Source organism: Microtus oregoni, unplaced genomic scaffold (genome assembly GCF_018167655.1).
Source record: "Microtus oregoni isolate MIOR12 unplaced genomic scaffold, Mior012 000009F_ref0000495, whole genome shotgun sequence".
In the NCBI taxonomy this organism is placed as follows: Eukaryota; Metazoa; Chordata; class Mammalia; order Rodentia; family Cricetidae; genus Microtus; species Microtus oregoni.
In genome coordinates, this window is record NW_024543068.1 from 49,696,279 (window position 1) to 49,718,716 (window position 22,438).

A 22,438-nucleotide genomic window follows, 5' to 3' on the forward strand; every position below is an offset into this window, starting at 1 on the left:
CTCCATGTAGCACATCAACTATTTATAATTTTCCACTTTCCATCCACGGAATATTTACTGTGGATCTTACAGTCGCCTATAGTGACTCTTATATATGGTGAATCCCACGCGGCCTCATCTGCCTTCACACTCTACTGTGTCTTCCAGTTAGGAATTGAGACAGAAAAACAAATACAAGGAAGGAAAGCTTTCAAAAAATCTAAATACAAACTGAATCTTTACAGGGGGACTCTAGAAAGGCGTCTAACTAGAGGTAAGAGAGGGGCCAAAGTATTGTTTTCCTGATTATGGGGAGAATATGAAGATGTCAGAGTTTCTATTGCTGGGAGGAAACACTAGGACCAAAAGGCAACTTGGTGAGGAAAGGGTTTATTTGGTTTACACTTTAGCATTGCTGTTCATCACTGAAGGAAGTCAGGACAGGAACTCAAACAGAGCAGGATCCCAGAGGCAGGAGCTGATGCAGAGGCCGTGGAGGGGAGCTGCTTACTGGCCTGCTCCCCATGGATTGTTCAGCCCACCTTCTTAGAGAACCCAGGACCAGCAGCCCAGGGATGGCTCCACCCACCACGGGCTGGGCCCTCCCCCATTGATGAGAAAATGCCTTACAGCTGGATCTCATGGAGGCAGTTCCTCAGCTGAGGCTCCTTCCTCTGATGACTCTAGCTTGTGTCAAGTTGACACACAACACCACCCAGGACAGTATGTTAAGTGAGATCATAACCAACACTCTATACCACACTGGGGAGAGGATGGGGATGCAGAGCCAGCCTCAGATGCTATTCCACAGAAACTGTCTACTTTGTTTTTACAGACAGAGTATGTCACTGGGATCAACACTTCACTGAGTAGGCCAGGCTGGCTATCCTGTGAGCCCCACGGACCCTTTGTCTCTACACACCCAGCACAGAAGTATAAGTGAACACTACTAGGCCTTACTTCTCAGTAGGAGCTTAGGACTGAACTTGTGTCCTCAAGCTTAACAACTGAGCTATCTCCCGATACCTACAAATTATTCTTATATATAGGAATAAATATATAAAAAATGCTTAACATGAACTTAACATAAATCTTATTTTTAAGTTAATTTTGTGAAGATCACTAGGTGATCTTTTACTATTCCCTCACCCTGCAAATGAATAAATGGATATTTTGAAAGGGGCACACTAGATTAAATGCCTTTTTTAATTTAAAAAAAACACAGTCATTAAAGAGACATATTTACTAATACATTTTCTGTATAATTTGGTCTTTGTTTTCTCTACCACTTTCCTATGATTTTCCCTGGGTTTTAAACACAGGCTGTCCATGTGCTGAGAAGGGATGAAAAACATATCACAGACTTCAGTGATGTAAAAAATGAGTTTGCATTTCTCAATGTTAAAGACCCTTTCAGAAGGCAGATTTTCAGGTGGGAAGGAGTCACAACGGGCTCCAAATCACCGCATTAACTGAGGACACACTATGAGAACAACCGACGTGACAGTCCACAGCTTCATCAAACATGAAATTACAAACAATGCTGGGTTATATCCTTCAACAGTAAGGTCACCAGGGAAGGGACATGCCAGTTCCCTTCAGGTGACTGAAATATCGAATACTTCCTCTGATATCTTCATGTTTTAAATTACAGCAGACAGAGAAAATCATATGTTTTAGAGATAATTTTCTCCCCACCAGGATCATCCCAAACCATTCCCATCATGTCATTTACAGTAATTATCCTGACTCTCAAAAATCCAACCAGCTATTTCAAAAACACCAGCGCAGTCAGTCTTGAAGCACAAGGTCGTTTTGTTGGAGCGCTTGTTCCCAGGGGCCTCTAGATAAGGCTTGGATGTACTTTCTTCCAGGTTGGCCCCCATGGCATGCAGTAAAGCTATGTGAGGGCCCTCGGGTGATGTGGGAGTGATTTCTTATTAATAAAGAAACTGCCTAGACCCATTTGATAGGCCAACCCTTAGGTAGGCGGAGTAAACAGAACGGAATGCTGGGAGAAAGAAGCTGAGTCAGGGAGTCGCCATGATTCTCCCACTCCAGACAGACGCAGGTTAAGATCATTCCTGGTAAGCCAGCTCGTGGGCTACACAGATTAATAGAAATGGGTTAGATCAATATGTAAAAGCTAGCCAATAAGAAACTGAAACTAATGGGTCAGGCAGTGTTTAAAAGAATACAGTTTCCGTGTAATTATTTCGGGTAAAGCTAGCCGGGTGGCGGGACACAGCCCACCGCTCCGTATTTCAACACTCGGGTAGAGCCATTGCATTTGTACCACGTAAGAAACTACATTCGAAGGCAATCTAGACCCTAAGGAACAGGCATCAGTATATGGCTGACCGGAAGGACTGCGTGAATCAGAATTCTAGCTCCTCTGGATATGTGTGTGAGACCTCCACTGAGTTAGCACACTCTCTGGGCTGTGGTTCCCATTGCCCAGAACAATGGGCACCAGAAGAGTATGTAGGCAGATCTAGTGCGGAGCTTCCATGGTTCAAGCAGTTCACTGTACTCAGTATGTTCACTGCATGTTCACTGCATGTTCACTGTACTCACTCAGTATGCTCACTGTATGTTCACTGTACTCAGTATGTTCAGTGCATGTTCACTGTACGTTCACTGTAGATTCACTGTACTCAGTATGTTCGCTGCATGTTCACTGCATGTTCACTGTATGTTCATTGTACTCACTCAGTATGCTCACTGTATGTTCACTGTACTCAGTATGTTCAGTGCATGTTCACTGCATGTTCACTGTACTCACTCAGTATGCTCACTGTATGTTCACTGTACTCAGTATGTTCAGTGCATGTTCACTGTATGTTCACTGCATGTTCACTGTACTCACTCAGTATGCTCACTGTATATTCACTGTACTCAGTATGTTCAGTGCATGTTCAGTGCATGTTCACTGTATGTTCACTGCATGTTCACTGTACTCACTCAGTATGCTCTCAGTCAGTGTCAGCCTCATCATCACGGTTCTTACAGAATGATCTATAATATTTTCTCTATTCTGCAAACTGAACAGAAGTATGAGCTATGTCTAATCAACATCAAAGTCAATTTTAAAAAAACTAACTGAGATCTTCAGAGACAGGCAATCTCTAAGTTTTAGCCACAACCCGGACATGCTATTTCCATCGCTCAGTCTCACAAAAGCCCAGAGAATGCAGCAGCATCCTCTCTATACTAGAGAGTAAACAAAAGCCCAGATAAATACCCACAGCTAAAATGGTTAGCTGCTCCTTCCTTCCAGTCCCCCACCTTACACTACATTGCCTTCTGGGTGTCTGACAGTAGGCAGTCTCTCATTCAATGTCCACTAACGCAGATACTGAACAAGAGGTGAGAGTGATGGCCGGGTGTCCTCCAGTCTGGACAAGGATCTACGATTAGTCCCTGCCGCTCACTCACTACTGCCCACTCCCGCTCCAGGGGGATCTAAAGCCTTTGGCCTTCATGGGCACCTGCATTCATGTGCACATATTCACACGAGCACACAAATAGATCTTCAAGAAATAAATACTGAACAATAACAACAAAATAAACTCAGCATTCCCTCACCCATGAGTATGTGTACAGTCTTTGCATAGAAAGCCAAGCTATGGTGCATCTATTTAAAGCATCGTTGTTAGACAAACAACAGAGCATACATATAATTAAGAAACTCCCTTGCTACCTCTTGGCAGAGGAGTTTTCCAGCACTGCCTCCTTCAGTCCTGGAAGAATCTGAACGCTGCACCAGATGGACCATCTCAGTAGTATCAAATGCTGGCACCTTAACCACTCACCTCTCTCACACATTGCTAGTTAAATAGGAAATGCATAATCATTGGAGAAAGTTGTTTTTGTGGTTTCTTATATAACTCAATATACAATTTTGACCTAGAAATATAGTTGTGGACATTTTTCTCAGAGAATTAAAACTTCTACACAACAAAAAATCTGAGCACGAAAGTTGGTAACCCTTTTTACTTGTAACAACTCCCAAACTACAAACAACCCAAATGTTCTTCAGTGAAAAAAAGAGTTAACCAATGTTCTGCCACATTTACAGAACAGAATACCCAGCATATAAAGGACCGAACTATCTTTAGAAGCCTGAATAATTCAAGGCATTGGTGTTACTAGGAGGCAGGAGCTAATCTCCAAAGGCTATATGGACTATAGTTCATTTGCATGACATTCATCAGAACACAAAATTATAGAAATGGAGAATCGGCCAGGATTCATCAGGAGCCAGGAGCCAATACAGGGATGGATACCTACAAAGGGGTAGTCCAAGATAGGTCTTCTGTAGTGGTCAAAACAGTTCTACATTCTGACTATTGTGATATTCTCAGAATCTATGCACAGGATGGAAGTGGTCATACAAACAGACAAAAACTGAACAAGGAGACTACTTTAACAGTAACATACCAATACCGATGTCCTGGTTTGATATTCTACTACAATTACAAGATATCCCCATCAGGAGAGCTGGCCAAAGGACACATGAGACTCCTGATGCCTGAGGAACCCTCTATTTGTGGATAATTGCACCAACAGAAAGGAAAGAGTGGGAAGGGGAGGAGAAGGAAGGGGGAAGGAGTTCCCATGTAACTCTTCAGTTAATCTTAACAATTATAAACTACAGGGGCAAGCTCTTCCTTTGATGGATTTGGGAATTCCTCCAGTTTATTTCAGCTACAAACTGGAGGAGAACCCAAGGTACAGACATCACGAACAAGCAAAAGAAGCTCAGTCACACCCCTCCAGGCTCAGGCTTTCAGGAAAGCCATTCTCTCAACAGCAAGTCCTTGAGACTCTGCAGTGAAGTAACGTCTTTGACTCCATCCATGCTTCAAAGCTCTTAATTCTCCCTGCAAAGGTCAGGAGAGGCTTGATCCACCAAGGGAAATTTGAGCGGAGTTTGAAGGCTGAGTAAGAGGTCACCTGGCAGAACTAGAAAGACAGACGCAGCCAGGAAAGCAGAGGAATGGAAAGCACCCAGCTTCAGACCGCTCTACGAGCTGAGCGGGGAGTGTGGAGACAACACAAAAGGATGCTGAGGCTGGGGAAGGAGGAAAGGCCTGGCATCTCCAGAGCTGGGAAGGAGGAAAGGCCTGGCATCTCCAGAGCTGGGAAGGAGGAAGGCCTGGCATCTCCAGAGCTGGGGAAGGAGGAAAGGCCTGGCATCTCCAGAGCTGGGAAGGAGGAAGGCCTGGCATCTCCAGAGCTGGGAAGGAGGAAAGGCCTGGCATCTCCAGAGCTGGGAAGGAGGAAGGCCTGGCATCTCCAGAGCTGGGGAAGGAAGAAAGGCCTGGCATCTCCAGAGCTGGGAAGGAGGAAGGCCTGATGTCTCTAGAACTGGGCCACAGCAGGAGAGACTTAAAGCTGAAGCAAAGGCAGCCCGTGCTCCCTCCACAGATGACAGAAGGACTCAGCATTTCACTCTGTATTTTATAGATTTCTCTCCACCACAGGAAAGGATTTTGGTTACTATAAATAGGACATAATGGTTCTAGGGTTCAAGTGCGATAGGATGGTGGGTTTTTTTTTTCCCCTGCCAAAGCAAAGCATGTAGATTTTTTGGAAAAGTAGACAGAGCCAACAGAGTGATGAATTGTGTCCCTAGTCTAAATAATACAGAAATGCTAGAACAATCTCATATGGTATATCCCCAAACATGTCTGGTTTTTTGCTAAATCTGTCCTTTTTCACAACTAATCTGTAATCACAAAATCAACGTAAGCCATGTTTTTAACTTGGCGAGTATGGAAAAGAGTTTATTACTCAGGATGTGTGAAAAACTACGTGTCCTACCAAAAAGAACCAATAATTCTTGATTTAAATTTAACAGCCTTATTCATAGTGGCAATAAAATATTACTGGCCCTGCAAAGCCGAATATACTCAGGCAGTAACTCACAGTATCTGAAATACAGTCTTTGATTTCATGTTGAGTCATTACATCAGTAAAAGTTACCAAAAATAAATCCATTTGACTTCCAGTATTTTATACAATAAATTGAGCCATTTCTCCCAGTGTCAAGTCAGCTTTGAAATTCATGGGCTTATAATAGTGGAAACCTACACAATATCAAGGAAATGGCACGCTATCTGCCATAAATATGTCTGAAGACTAACAGATGAGATCCTGCCCTTTCCTGTGTTTGAGGCGCCTTTTGCTCTTTGGGGTAATCTAAAGCTCTCAGTGTGAGATGAACGTCACATGCAGGACAAGAACAAGCCCCTTTCAGTAGCCAAGGTTGTTTTAAAAGGTGCTGAGGCCCATGACTGATCAGTGTGAGCTGCGCACACAGAAACCCCAAGTATATGCAACCAAGAGATCCCCTGGCTACCCGGGTAGGGCACCAGAAGAATCAGGGGTGTTGATGCAGCAGACAAGGCTCATTCCCCACGACACGGTGCTTAGTTACCCATGGCTTTCTACACAAAGAAGACATCAACCACCTTCATCTATTGTAAGTTGCAGGCTTCCTGGGGGCAGCAACTATGCCTTACTCCTTAGCATCCTTAATCCTTAGCATAATAATTTGAAATAATTTTTTAAATGAATAATTGGTAGAATGAACACATGCATTCAAGATACAACACAAGAAACAGCTAATATAACATTAGGGCCATGCATTCACTTATATTTATTGCAGGATTTATTAGGTGCCTGAAATAAGCCTAGGGTGGTACCAACTGATGGAAAGACAAAAACAATAATAATAAAAATTTAAAAAAGAAAGGTTACTTGCCATAACCCCTACTCATAAACATGTAACAGGACAGCTGTAAAACCACAAGACACAAAAAAAGGGGGAGGAAAAAGAACAAAGAAAATCTGTAGCAAACTTCATGGTTTGAAATCAACTACTGTTTAGGGGTGAAAAGATACACATCCCATTCCTGGAAAGAGACCAATGTCCCTCCGGGGAAAGCATGCAGGATTCGGAGGTAAAAGGCCAAGGCAGACAAAAGACCCTTCATGTGATCATTATCAGCAGAGGCCCGAGACGCCGTCCGCATCTCATTTCAGAAGGATTTATTAATATCTGTGGCGAGCGCGAAGATAAAAGGGGGAGGAGGCAGGGAGGGTGGCAGTTCTCGGACCGTCAGCCAAGTGGTAGACTGTCACAGCAGAGGGACTTTGATGGGATCTCTCACATCCCTGCAAACTGGCTCCCTGTGTGGGCGCTGGAGGTCATTTTCTCCATGGTCGCTTAGTAACTACCGGGAACGCTGCGAAGGCTTCTGCTGCCGGCTGCAAAGGCACAGGCCAGCCTGAACTCAGGCCCAATACAATTACAGGAGCACAGACCACCATCCCCAAAGGCTTTCTAGGCATCATGAACAAAAGAATGGGACTTAACCAGGGAGAGCCGGGGAGATAAACAGGACATTTGGCCATCCTGGCCTTGTGACAGCTCTCGCAAAGGATACGATGTTAAAAATAGACTCAACAAACATTCACGCAGAGATGGTATCTGGAAACAGCAGGGAGATGGATGACATCCCTGCCCTCAAAACACCTTACCGGAAGAAGCTAGCCAGAGCCAGCATATAGGCTGCGCACAGCAAGGCAGACACAGTATGTATCTATATCTAATATATAGAGAAAAGGCCTTCATTCTTGCTAGTTCGCTTACCTTCAATGCCCACGCTGATAACCTAGAACAGGACCCAGGCAGAAGGATCGCTGAAGAATGAACAGAATCTTTGCTAGCCTTAGAGACAATCACATTGGCTTGTTCCCCTCAAATATCTAGACCACAGTTTGACACACCCTCCCTGCAGTATACACTAGGCAAGGAGGGCCATACGCCAGCCCTTCTGCAGGGAGTTACCAGCTTTACTCTTGAGTTGCTCTTGACTATGAAGGAAAACATAAGAGATCAGGCACTCAGATCCCTTAGGCTATAGAATTCCTAATTCCAGGATCATGACTAAATCCTGGAATTCCCTATTTCTATATTTCAGTCCTCCTGGGATAGCCAGGCCTCTAGCAGCCTCCATTCAAGAATTTTTGGATAAAGTAACATAGCTGCTCAGGGATTCTGAGGGGAATCAAAGACAACATTGACAGTGGCCCTGTATGTGCCTGTAAGAGCCATACAGTTTCTCATAAGCTAAGGCATTCTCTGATATTGTTCTTTTCAGGAAAATGAGAACCACAATAGAGTCCAGAACTGAGGATGCTGTCTTTCTCTGTCTCCATTCCGTAATTGTTTGTCATGAGTCTTCAAATAGTTCTACAGATAGATAGGCTGCACATTCTTGTTTAATCTTATACTGATGCTCTCATATTTGCTATCTCCTTGTTTAGATGATAAAGAATGTAAGCATAAAAGAGCTCTTGGGGACCAGAGAGATGGTTCAGTGTAAAAAACAAAACAAACAAACAACAACAAAAACCACTTGTCACACAATTAAGAGAAAGAAAGTTTAGCTCGCCAACACCCACAGAGATGTCAAGTGGACATGGTGGCTTGTCAGTAATTCCAGCAACAGTGGCCCCCTGAAGACAAGCAAGAGAGCAAGATGAGATTTATTGATGAACGCCAAGGTTCCACTGAGAGCCTCTACCTCAATTAATAATGTACAAAGTAATCAAGAATGACTCCCAGCATCAACCTTAGGTCTTCACATAGATCCTCACACATGCATGTGCACCTGTAGTCACACACACACACTTACACATATGTGTCCACACATATATACTCTAGCGCATATCACACAGACACATACATAAGAAAAAAATAAAAACAAATCTAAAAGGAGGTGGGGATGCTTGGGCACACACTTACAAAAACTTAGTGTGGAAGAGAATGTGTTTTTGTGGGGAGTCTGCTAAGAGAATCAGTGTCATTCAACCTGTGAGCCACCTATGGTTAAGGCTTCTTAAGATGAGAAAGATGTAATGAAATATGACAGTGAGGTGAACAAAGTAGAGTGGACTAGAATAGACCAGAACGGGAACGCTGTGGTGGCCTCACATTTCCAAGACAATTATCTGGTGAACGTGGACCGTGGTGAGAGGCCAGAATGGTGTTAAAATGGCACTCTAAAGAGGCAAATGAACCTTTCTTACATAATGATTTTAGTTGCAATTAGACCACGCCCCAGAGACGTTGATACTTATGGCTAAGTAACAAGTGAGAGGGCCAGGGAGACACACTATGGCTATAACCGTCTTGGTGGATCTTAGCAGTTTGGGCCTGTGTCTGCTTGTTTGGAGTTTTGTGTCCATTTGGTTTGAGTCTCATCGTATAGTCCTGGCTGCCCTAGAACTCACCAGGCAGTCCTCCTGACTCTGCCTCCAAGTGCTGGGATTACAGGAATGAGCCACCATGACTGGCACGCCTACATCTTTTCAGATAATCTAGTCCATAGATGTTAGAATGACACACGGTGAACTTGGCCCTATGAACTGCAAAAGGTATATAAGCTTGATTTTTCGAATAAGTTTGATAATTTTAATAGTTATAAGAGATAAAGTAGCTCTAAAAACCTAACGAGGTAATTTCTAAATAGCCAAGGAGTTTGAACATTCTCATGTGTGTTGTCCTACTCAACAAGCAGATGCTCTCCCTCAATAAAGTTCATAACTCAGAGCAGACGGAACACCGAAATTATTAAATTGATATTCATCCTTGACTGTTAAAAAATAACCTTAATCTTAAAACACAAGCACAAAACAAAAAAATAAAAAAGATCTTTGATTAATCAATGTAGTGCTCTGAGTATAATTTATTCTTTCTAAATCTCTGATCAGGTCAATTTTGCCTTAATTAAGAAATGTTTTTTTTTCTAATTAAGACATAACTATTCCAATTGGGGCTCTTGAAATTACTTGTTTTACAACACTCAGTTAAAAGTGGGCTGACCTTTTCAAACGTATGTGATTCAAATTTATTGATAAAAAGTGACTGACTTGTAAGCCATTTAAAAGTAGTAAAGACAATGGAAATAAAAGGCTTTGATAAGATATTCAAGCTTGCTTCTTTCTTAACCCAGCATATCTACCGATCTATAAAGATATGGATGCCCCTACTGTATTTCTGTATACTTCCCTGCCACAGAGGCACACATATGGTAGGCACTTGAACTGCATAAGGCACACTCAATTGACTCAAGTGCCCAATTATAGTCTAATTTGTTAAGTATTATTCCCTAAAAGCAAATTCTTATTAGCTATGTAGCCCTTCTCCTTTAATCAACAGAGAGTCATCAATTCAATATTTCAGAGCCCCAGCCACTCAAGTGTCCCCATGATGCATTGTCCGAGCAGCCTGCAGAAGATTACGTAAGCAATGAAAAAGCACCAAGAACAGAGACTCAACCATTTGAACTTTGTTTTTAAGGCCATGCCCAGTAGCTATTACTATCGGCGTTCAAAGGATAACAAAGTATTCTAATCATGATCTTTAGCCAAAAAATTAAATTTCTCCAAATTAACCAAAATCTAATGATGAAAATGTGGTTTTCCCTCTTGCTTCCCCCATCATATCTAAAGGCCAACAGTGTAGAAAAATAAACAAATAAATAGGGATCCTTGGTAATTTCCTCCTACATCCCTCTGATTCCAGGACACCCACCTCAAATTAAGAACCCAAGTTCTCGGCCAAAAGAAGGCTGAGTGTTAGGGAACAGCACAAATGATCACGGCACACATCCAAAGGGAAAGTCTGTGGGCTGAGTTCCAAAGATATCGGTATAAAGCCAACAACTACAGAGCTGGGTTTTTTCCCTTCGCTGTGTTTGAGAACTGTGATCAATAGCTTGCAAAACTTCAGTGCTCTGAAGAATTGCAGAACAAAAAAGAATGAAACTAGTTTTTACCTTATTCCTAAAGAAAGATTTCTAACAAAAAGAAACACAGAAAATAGGAAGGATTAGCGAGGCAGAAAACCCCATTGTCTGCTGGTACAGTTTCCCTCTGTGGTCCCAGAGACCACAGCTGTGATTCAAAGCTGGCTTGTCAACCACTCAGCCTAAAATGGTGCCACAATTCCCAGTAACACAGACAAGGGTAATGAATTTAGGGAGCAAAAAGCAATTGTTATTAGCTCAATCCACACACTCAGGAAAGGGACAAGTAGGTTACAAACGGCCATAATTCACTCACTCGCTCTGCAACTCCCCTGTGGGAAGCCCTTTGCAGAAACACAGAGTGGCAGGGCTCTTCGCAGGCACAGGGCTGTAAGTCGTTAGCAGTGAAGTAGCAAGAATCCTAGAGCTTATAATCAGGTAGAAGACAAAAGATTGACACAGAGTTTAAAATCAAATGTTGGAAATATCATTGAAGGGGTCTAGGGAACACAGGAGTCTGAGATTACCTCTAGTTTATGTGACGAGACAAGGTTTGGGTATTTTAAGGAGATCAGATTTAAACCAGGTCTTGAAGGATGAGTAGCATTTTAAAGAGCAAAGGAGGACGAACCAGTTGAAAAATGAAATGCGCCCCAATGTTGGCAATTCCCAGAAGGTTAGGATGTGTGTCAGCACTGCTGGCGGCTTGAATCCATGGTACCTGTCAATGGGATTCAGGCCTGGCATATGAGAGAAAAGTAAACAGGCAGGAAAGAGTCTGGGTGAAAAGGCAGGGAGCCCCAGAGACAAAGCCTCCTAATCTGGATTTTACCTGAGACAAAAGGAAGTATTACCAGCCGTGTTTCTGAACAAAAAGAAAAAAAAAAGAGAAGGAAAAGGAGGAAAGAGAGGGAGAGAGAAGACAGCTAGAATGGCAGATATTAAATCAGGCTTATAATAATAGAAAATTAATAGACATAACTGCCAAGAATATTAACACTTTGTCACCGCTTGGGTGGTATGGTGTACTATATTCAGTAGCAACTGCTCAGATTTGGAAGATAATGGTATTTATATCATCTTCTACTCAGTTCAATAAACCCTTCCTAACACCACTTCCACATCAGGGCATGTCACAGCAAGCCGCTCTGTGTCCAGACCTCCACAGGGGGCATTACATTTCTCAGCAGCTTGAGAGGTGAAGAAGGACTTCTTTGAGTTAATTCTCCCTTATTGTTTGGGCTTTGGATCCCAAATCTGAGGGAATACAAAACATTTTTTTTTTAATACAGGTCTGCTTTGGGTTTTACCTACTGTAAACTACTGAGAGGTGGGGCCTCATAACTGATTCTGTGCTATACTGGCAGCCAAAGCAAAAGCAGAGAAGCAGATAAAATAATGATGCATTTTATAACCAGTCAGTGGTGGTTTTGATGCAATAAAGCAGAATTATTTAATACTTTACACAAGCTTGGCCAAACACCTCTGCAATACTAATCCATTGACTAGTTTGGCAAATGGCCGCAAAGGGAGAGGAGTGCTGGTCCTGGAGGCAGATGCCAAGGGCCAAGAGCAGCAGCCTGCCATCGTGGGCCCTGGACCAGGTCATGCTTCTTTGGACTTCAGTTCCCTCATCTGAGAATGAAGCTAACAATACTTGCCTCCCACGCGGGCTGTCTATCACAGAAGACAGTGTCCACACAGCCCTTCGTGCAATATTTACATACACCCAACATTCCTGAGGGTGCTAACCACCACCACCTGTGCAGTGGCAACTCACAGACTAAAGAATTCACCCTTCATACTCATCTTTCACGTGCCATCATTTCAGGACCTTTAGCCCACTTCAGGATCTCTCTGATTTGTCAACATCTTCCTAAAAGACATTAATGCCCAGGAATGAATACACTGGTACCTAAATATTTTGGCATGAATCTAGTACAGGAGGGAAGATAGTTCCCTTCCTCTTGATAGTGACTGTAGAATATGAATCATGGTCTCTTAAGTAGAAATAAAGTAGAATAACAAAAGCAAAATAAACAAACAAAAACCAGTATTGGAGGAGCTGAGGAGATGGATCAGTGGTTAAGAAAATTGCTGTGCAATCCTGAAGACTAGAGTTTGGATTCCAGCACCCATACAACAAGCCCAGCATCCCACAATCACCTGCAACTTCAACTCCAAAGTATCCAGTGCCCACTTCTGGCCACCACACTCACAGGCATGCACAAGGGCATGCAAGTGTGCGCAGGCACGCGCGCGCACACGCACACACACACACACACACACACACACACACACAGTTCTCACATACACTTAAACAGACATATACATATAAAAACAAATTCTAAGACAGGATTTACATGAAAAGGGGTAAATTATATGCTCAGATATCACATGCAAAGACTAAGTATGAACATTAAGATTGTAAAATATTATCCAGGAAGAAGACAAGAGCTTCTCCTGCTTCCAAATAGATGAGGAAAATCCCTAACATGTCCAGGTTCTAGAAGAAACCACTCCCAGATGCTCTGTGCAAACCCAGCTCTTCATCTGCCCTCTCCCATGCTGTATACCAAGTGTTTGGAACTCTCAAACCTTATATGTTGAAGTCCTTTTCCCAAGAGCATGGCATTTGAGATGAGGCCATGTTGCTAGAAAAGTGAGCTGAATTGGGCCAGGGGATTGGGACCCTAATGATGGGATGAGTTCCAGGACAGCCAGGACTGTTTCACGGAGAAACCCCTATTAAGAACCAAATCTGCAGGCTCCTTGATCTTGGTGTTCCAGCATCTTGGACAGTGGAAAACAAAGGTTACTGTTGAAACCAGTCAGTCTTGTTATCACAACCTTGAGCGACTGAGATAACCATTGGTATCAAGAGGCAGGAAACAGGAAGCTCCTATAACCAATTTCTACACATTAAGAAACAGTCTGTGAGTGTCAAGGAGACACTGCTAATGGTATAGGCACTGGTTGCCACAACCTAGCAAAAAGCTATCCTATTCCTAGTAAGCAGAAATGGGAATTTGTGTGTGTGCGTGTATATGCATATATATGCAACAATATCTCCCTAAACAGTTGATCCCTTTGAACAAAAACAGAAATCCCTAAAACAAGGAAGCCACAGGAAAAAAAGGAAAGACTCCAGAGCCATTAACTACCAATCAAAACATTACCTGCAATCACATATCATAAAACATTCTACCAACACTCTAACTTTTACAATGTAAGAACATTCATGGACTACTCACAGTTTAGAAAAGGAATAATACCTAAGTCCACCCTTAGAAACTGGGAGGACAGAGCCTAGGGATGGTGTGCCATGGTACAACTCTTACCCTGCACATACAAGGCCCTGGATTTCAGCCCAAAGGACTAAAGGAAAAGGTGAGAAAAGAATTACATTTTAGCTAACCTAGCACGAGAGAAAATAGAAGTGTAGGTAGCAAATTAACAAATTCAGCGGCAGCTTGATACTTTTATAGCCAGTTGTGACAAAACAGTGTTGTAAAGAATAACGGTGATAATGAAATATTTCCTGGAAAAAAATGTGTGTGTGTATGTGTACGTGCGTGTACACACACATATATACAAATGGGGGTAGTGCAATGTTTTTCCCAAGGCCATATCACCTAAAGGAGTAGCAGACGCATACTCCAGTAGAGTACTCGGAGGTGACACAGATGCACAGGTCTTTTTGGAGAAGGTGATGTTGGGAAGGGAACATGAGGACCTGGGGACAGCGAGAGCCTCCGAGCACTTAGGAGGCTTTGGTTTACAATGAAGATAAAATGTAGTATCTGTCAGAAATTGGTTACCAAACCGGCTCCCTTCCGCTGCTGTGGGATGAGAAACACAGTGGCTTCCTGAGGTTGCAAAGTCAGGGCCCCAGCCAAACCCAAGTGGGAAATCCGTCCAAATCCTTAACCTCTGCTCTTCCCTCCCAAGTCTCTGATCTAAGCCAAGAACAGACACTATCCCAGCTGGGATTCCTCCTAGAACACGGGCTAATCCGCATGGTACTAGCAAAGGACACAGGACACTTAGGCTTTAGACTCCCCCAGAACAGGAAACTGAAGAGCAGCAATGTTGCCTCCCCCCCATCTGAGCATCTCACCTCACCTCACTCCATTGCTGGGACAACCAGACCACACCTGGACCCTGCAATAGTTCTATTTTAATTTGTTGAGGTAGTTTCACACTGCTTCCCAGATGGTTGTTCTAAGCACATCCTACCAACAGTGTGAGGAGCCCTTTTCTCCAGTCTCACCAGCAGTTTTCTTAGAATTTTTTTTATTATTTTTCTTTCATGTACATAGGTGTTTTGCCTGCATGTATGTCTGATACCCTGGAACCAGAGTTACAGATGGCTGTGAGTTGCCATGTTGGTGCTAAGAAGTGAACCTGGGTCCTCTGGGAAGAGAAGCCAGTGTTCTTAACTACTGGGCCACCTCATCAGCCGCTCACCAGGACTTCTTAATCTTTTTGTCTTTTTGTCTTCTTAATATTTTTGTCTTTTTCGCACTAGTCATCCATATTGTTTGTTTTTGAGACAGGGTTTCTCTGCATAACAGCCATGGCTGTCCTGGAACTTGCTTTGTAGAGCAGGCTGGCTTTGAACTCAAGATCTGCCTGCCTCTGCCTCCAAAGTGCTGGGATTAAAGGTGTGTATCACCACCGCTTGGCCAACTAGTCATTCTTACTGGGTGAGGGAATATCTCCCAATGCAGTTTATATTGCATTTTCCTGATAATTACTGGTATTGAGAAATTTTTCTATCTGCTCCATTTGTGCGTATCTTTTTGAAAAGAATCCAGCTAAATCTATTGCCTATCACATCGAACTGTCTTTACTACTAAATTCCTTGAGTTCTTTCTACATTTTCATTCCTGGTCGCATATCAGACATAGAGTTCACCAATCTTTTCTTACTCTTCAGGATATTATGCTGCTCTATTGCTTCTTTTGCTGTGCGAAAGCTTTACAGTCTGATAAAATCCCATTTGCTTACTCTCACTTTTGATTTCCGTGCTTCAGGGAGCTTATAAAGCGAAATTCCTCGCTCACTCCCATGTCCAGAGGTGCTCCCCATACAGAGAAAAATCCCTCGCTTGTCCAGAGGTGCTCCCCATGCAGACCCACTTTCTGAGATTCGGATGTGGAAGCCACTGAGTTGCTGGTGTCAATTCTTATGATTAATATTCTTGGATTTTCTTGCCAGTCCATTATTTCACAGAAATAGAACACACTCGGTATTTTAAACTGTGAGAATTCTCAAAAGATGCATGGAAATGAAGTTTTGAAGTTTTCTTCAGACCTCTATTCCCTCAGTTTCCTAAGAAGAAATATATACTAAGAGAAAAAAGTCATCTTACCTGATATATTTAAAAAAAAATAGACAAACATTCATGGAAATATTTCATTTTTTCTTTCTTTTTATTTCCTTTTGCTTTGCTTTTCTGCCTCTCCATGGCAGCACTATACAAATCTCTGGGAAACAAAGGCGGCTTTGGGAGAGTTCCTTTTAAGCCTTGTTGGCATCCTTCCAAGGCTCAGAGCCACAGGAGGCTAACGGTGGAGATCTGTTTTCAAAAGCAGCATGAAAACCTGACCTTGAGTAAGCACACCACACACCTGTTAGTGCAGGCTGTACAGCACACTGCACACCTGCACACCTGGTTAGCACAGGCTATACAGCATACCGCACACCTGCACACCTGGTTACCACAGGCTGTACAGCAGAACACACACCTGCGCACCTGGTTAGCACAGGCTATACAGCATTCCGCACACCTGCACACCTGATTAGCGCAGGCTGTACAGCACAACTCACACATGCACACCTGGTTAGCTCAGGCTGTACAGCAGAACACTCACCTGCACACCTGGTTACCACAGGCTGTACAGCACACAGCACACCCACACACCTGGTTACCGCAGGCTGTACAGATGGTGATGAAATTTCATTTCTTCCTGAATGTTCTGTCTTTCTCTAAGTCTACATATGTCTACTCCCAACTCTGAATGGCACAGCCAGAACACCAAGCTCTCTCCACTGACTTTTCCACAGAAGAAAGACCCAGTAACATCCATCACCAGCATCCTGGCCTAGATCTCCAGCAGACTCAGACTCAGCGGCTCTATGTGAAAGGCTCAAAGTTGTCAGATCTTTGTAAATTAAACTCCCTTGGAAAAAACTCTTAAATCTTACTACAATACTCTACCACAAGGAAGCAAAATGTGGGAGCCCATAGGTCCACTAGACGCTGTAAGACGGTCAAAAGGCTGCATCTGTGAGGGTTGGCTTCATGTGTGAACTTGACTGGGCTAGGGGACCCAATTATTCAAATGCCAAGATGCTGTGAAGCGTTTTGCAAAGGGAGTTAGCATAGACAATAGCTCACTTTGAACAAAAGCATTCATTCTGGATAACGTGTCAAAGCTTACCTTCAGTGACACACTTCCTCAGGTAAGATTCCACTGCCTAAGAGTTCCACAGCTTCCCCAAAGAGGACACCAACCAGGGACCAAGTGTTCAAATAGATGCAAGTAGAGAGTCCTTTCTCTTCCAAACCTCCCAAACTCCCAGCCCCATTTAAAGCATCAATTGTTGCAACTCCACAGAGACTCAAAGAAGCCAGAGTGGTAGCCAGATAGGAGAAGATGGGAGAAGCTGAGCACGGGGTTCACAAGGGCTCTAACACACAGCCCTTCCAGGTCTCTGTGAGATAGTCTTACCATGCTCTCTAGGCTGATGAGGGACATGATGTAGAAACAAAATGGTGAAGACTCTGGCAAGTTAGAAAGTGGGGGTTCCCAGACACCAAACTTGATGAGGACGGGAAAACACACCTTTGCCCTTTTATTGAAGAAATTGAACCTCTTAATGTTACGATTCATTTAATATATTTAAATAATAAAAGTGGTCATGGAACACTTTCAGATTAAAAAGAAAAGATTTGACACAGAACATTAATGGCATGGTAAAGCTGTAGCCACATAAAAGCCCAGAGATTGAACTAAAACCAACCCCAATTTTAGGGCAAAAATCCTGGCTGAAGCTTGCTAAAAGGACCAGTCTTGACTTAGTAAAGCTTGTATAGGGATGAATAGATACAGGGGTCTAAGGGCCCAAGTCCATCTTTTTGTTGTTGTTGTTGTTGTTGATTTTTTTCCATGATATTTATTGAGCTCTACATTTTTCTCTGCTCCCCTCCCTGCCGCCCCCCTCCCCCCTTCAATCCTCCCCCAAGGTCCCCATGCTCCCAATTTACTCCAGAGATCTTGTCTTTTTATACTTTCTACTTCCCATGTAGATTACTAGAGAATTTTAGGTGCCTTGGGAGGGTCTGGAAAAGGTTGACAGCAAGATGCCTTACTCCCTCTCACCTTTAAGCCTTCAGCCATGTTTGGGAATGAGTTGGATAAGTATCCTATTTGTGTTAGCTAATGTTTTTTGTTGCTGTGGCCAGAGGCAATTTAAAGAAAAAAAAGAGTTTGCTTTGGCTTACGGTTCTAGAGGAAAAGTCCACAGTGGTGGATAAGAAATGGAGACGGAAATGGAAATCTCAGAGAGCACATGTAACAGGAAGCCAAGTCACTAATTCAGAGGAAGAGGGACAGCACCTCAGGAAGTGTGCTTGCTGCCAAGCCTGAGGGCCTGTATTCCATCCCCAGGACACACGTGAAAGAACAGAACCAGCTCCCACAAGCAGCTCTCTGCCTGTTCCTGGCATACATACATGGCAAATGCAATTTAAAGGGAAAAGACTAGAATTCATCTAACTGTTAAAGCTATCTTTCCAAACTGCTATCAAACACATTCCCAGAGATCCAGTCTGGGTTCTTTTTACTAGTACTAAAGGAAGTCCCCCGCCCACCCCCAACATTAAAATAAAATAAATAAACGAAAACCCTTTAGAACTGCATTGCAAGCACACTTGCCACCTTCCATTCTGCCTGGACCCACTTTTTTTCCGTAACATTTCCCCTTAGCTTTAATATGAATATTCTACTGTTACAAAACATCTACCTAAAAATACTTTCATTTGAAATGTTTTTCCCTTTTGCTCAATATTTCCCAACACCCTCAAATATCTACCCTCACAGGTATGCCTTGTGAGTGACCATAAAGATATAAAGTCTAGTCTAGATATAAAGTAGACACACCAAAGGTTCTGTCTACAACTCTAACAGAGATAAGGGAGTTACCCAGGAGACAATCCCCGAGTGCCAAAAACGCTGTGCTTAATTCAGGTAATTGAAGAAACGAGTGAAAACACGTTCCTTCGCTACGTGGACGTCATTCCCAGGAGCAAGAGGGGCTCCTGATAAACAGAGGCCTGCAGACAGAGGAGGCGAAAGCCTGGACTTAATTACTTTTCCACCATCTTCTGCTGCCTGACACGTTCCTTCCCTTCTCATTTCACAGCCTCCACAGTTCTCCCTGTGGGCCTCACAGTCTCCCGGAGCGCATGCTCGGCTAACCCTCCGCAGCACACTTCCACAGACTGAGGTCTCTGCTTTCTGGGTCTTGGTTTCGCAGCATCAAGCTTTCTAGTAAACTGTGGCTGATCAACTTCTTCCACTGCAAGAGTCTGTCGAAGGCAGTGCTGTGCTGGGGACGTGGAGAAGCTACAGGTCTTTAAGACTTGTGAGCCACAGACAAAAATAGCCAAAGCGATTTCATTTCTGTAGTCAAGAGTGTAGCCTGGATTCTGTCTCAAAACGATGCACGGCTAGAGAAAAGCACACCTCAGCTCTCCAGACTGGGTGGAGAGGGTGCCAGATGGAGTAGCTAAGACCCAGGACTACTACTGAGCAAATTACCAGATAAGGTCCTTCATGGTTTATTTCATCCTCTCCCTCTTCAGCAATCTGCTGAGGTCCCAATGGTTTTTCAAGCATAAAAGGAAAGAACCAAAATAGGACACAGCTTTCAAAATATTAAGAATAATATGAAATAATTATATTTGAGTTTCTCTGTTGACTTGACACACCAAATGACAGGACTTACCAGGACTCGGGGAATATTTCAAAAGTACTATAATTTCAAATGCTAAATACTATCGTGATTTGCTGTCATCATTCATAAGTAAAGGAAGTTAAATTTCAGGGAGAGGTTAGTAACAATGAATAGCGTCTTTCACTACCAGACATTGGAGCGCCTGCCATTCTATCTGCAAATTTCTGAATTGAATGGTAATATCCCGACCATGGTTGTTTTTCCTGGATTCTAAAATGCGTCAGCTTTCCTAAACTGTTTCCTCTGCATTCACCATCGTTACAAATCTGGTGTCAGATCCAATCTGGTGACAACGGACCACTCATTTCCTCCGATGTGCTGCGGACACAACAAACGCTTGCAGCCCCCAAATCTGACCCTTTGGGAACGTGTAAAATAAGTGGTTTCCCATTGTTATCAATACACAAATACTGTGTTAAAGCTGAACATGTTTGGTAAGTCAAATGCAACGTAAAGGGTGCATGGTAACAAAATATCCATAGATGTTGTGCATCAATATACTCCATCATGTAATTTCTCTAGCCAATGTACTTTCGTCACCTTGCTCTTCCGCAAAAGCACAGCAACCAGTTAGCTCAGCCAACGACCCACTGTTATCCATTTTCAGCATATATTTGACGAATGCCTATATAGCACTGAGCATCTAAAACCCTTGCAAATATTAATTCAGTCCTTCAAGACCAGACGAAGAGACAGTAGCTAACATTTGCATTTTGCAGATCTGAGGAAAGTAAGGCACGCGGAGTTGAGGGGCTTAGCCAAGGTCACAGGGGAGGCAAACCGCAGAGCTTGGTTCCGTCCAGACAGTTTGCTTACTGTTGAGGTTTCAACTGTGCCCTTCTGCTTTCTCTTGGGCTGCTGCGCATCTCCTCTCAGCGTGTGGATTTATAGAAACCCTCCACAGAGATTTTTCATGTCAATAAATAGGGCCTTATGATTCATTAGTGTCTGGATTAAAAGATGGTACAGCTGTGGGAACACGCCAGGCTCTGGAAGAGGGTGTCACGGCTAGCTCTCTGTGGTAAATGTGTCTTGGCTGTAACACTTGGTCTTTGCTGAAGTTAAGAGTCCATCAGTTGGAATAAGTCAGCACTAAGAGGGGGTGGGACACAGAACAATCGTGATTTCAGCATCTGAGCCGCGCACAGGAGAGACTCAGAAGGCACGTGGGAACTTTCCTGACACTACGCCAACATGGGTCTGATAACTGCTCTGTGAAGGAGAATACAGGATCTTCTGAAAGTCTCTACAGGAAAGAAAGAAACAATTTAGAAAAGAAAATGACGAGAGAACATTACTAAGGCATATAATATTCTCCCCTTTGTAGAAAATAAAGGAAAACTAGCCAAGAAGAGTTCAGTGTTTTGGCGTGGAGAACAGAGCACAGGTTCACATCCACTGTGAAAAGAAATCTCAGATACTATTTCTTTCATGGCTACTTCCTAGACTCAGCAGTGCTGGAAATGGAGACTTAGAGAAATTAAGGTCTTACTTAAAATAACAAAATTACCTACAAGTCATCCAGAATATGAAACTAGACCTGATTCCACGGCGCATGCTTTAAAATGTTTTCATGCCTAAGGAATTTCTCCTCCTGAAACCCTAACTACTCAGTAACGAAAGCATCTCCTCAGAACTCCAGTGTAAATATAGCAGAAGACAAATACTGTTTTTCTACAGGTGGCAGAAAAAGCAAGGTCAAAAGTGCCAATGTTTGGGGTGATCTGCGTCACCAGTCCTTCGCTCTGTCTATCCATCCCTAACCATAAGCTGCTCTTAGCATCTGCACCTCATCATTGCTGATGGCCTTGCCTCATGTTGCCATACCATCACAATAGACCTGCACAAGTTAGTGCTCATATTTCCTCTATGACCTGCATCAGAGCCCACCCGCACATCCGTAAGATCTCACCCACATGCTGAAGTCAGTTTGTCTAGATCCCACCCACAGATCTCCAACAGACGACTTCACAGCATCCATTCATCTCACGAACCTTCCACCTCTTCCTCCTCATTGGGAAAATAATACCACATCCACTGCTCAGGAAATCCTACGAGCACCAAACATCAAAGTGACTGAACCAACACCACTCTTCGCCTTCCCAGAACTTGTGGGTCCCAATATGGAACCCCTGACTCTTTTTTAGGACTTCCAGGCATTTCTTACTCACGACTCTCTCAGAAATACTAGTAAGAACAAGTCCCCATGATTGAATTACAAGGCAATGGATGGTCCCAGCAAGACTAGAGATCTGAAATCCTTAGGAAGGTTTGCACGTTGAATCCTGCCAGGTACAGAGTGGGGTGGGAGCAGCCCTCCTTACCTCCAGTAGGCACAACAACCCTTATGAGTGACTCAAAGAATGTGGCAATAACTACTCCTCCAGGCCTTTCCTACACCTGGAGCCAGTCCCCAGGCAATATGATGAAATATACTGTCTGTAGCAGTTTACAAGGGAGATGCATATCTCTACCTAGGGAGTTTAGTTGTTAAAGGCTAGGGCTCTGAACTCTGAATCTAAGTTAGGAACCCAACTGTTTACACTACATGCATGTAAAACGGTAGCAACACGTGACCAAACCATAGAACTGTTCGAAGGAAAGAA

The 22,438-nt window shown here is 43.3% G+C and overlaps 1 protein-coding gene across 3 annotated transcripts in view; it reads right to left on the bottom strand.

Moving 5' to 3' along the window:
* Dock4 (dedicator of cytokinesis 4) overlaps positions 1–22,438 on the bottom strand; it is a 389,986-nt gene that overhangs the window by 318,191 nt on the left and 49,357 nt on the right. The gene's annotated exons all lie outside the window — the stretch shown is intronic.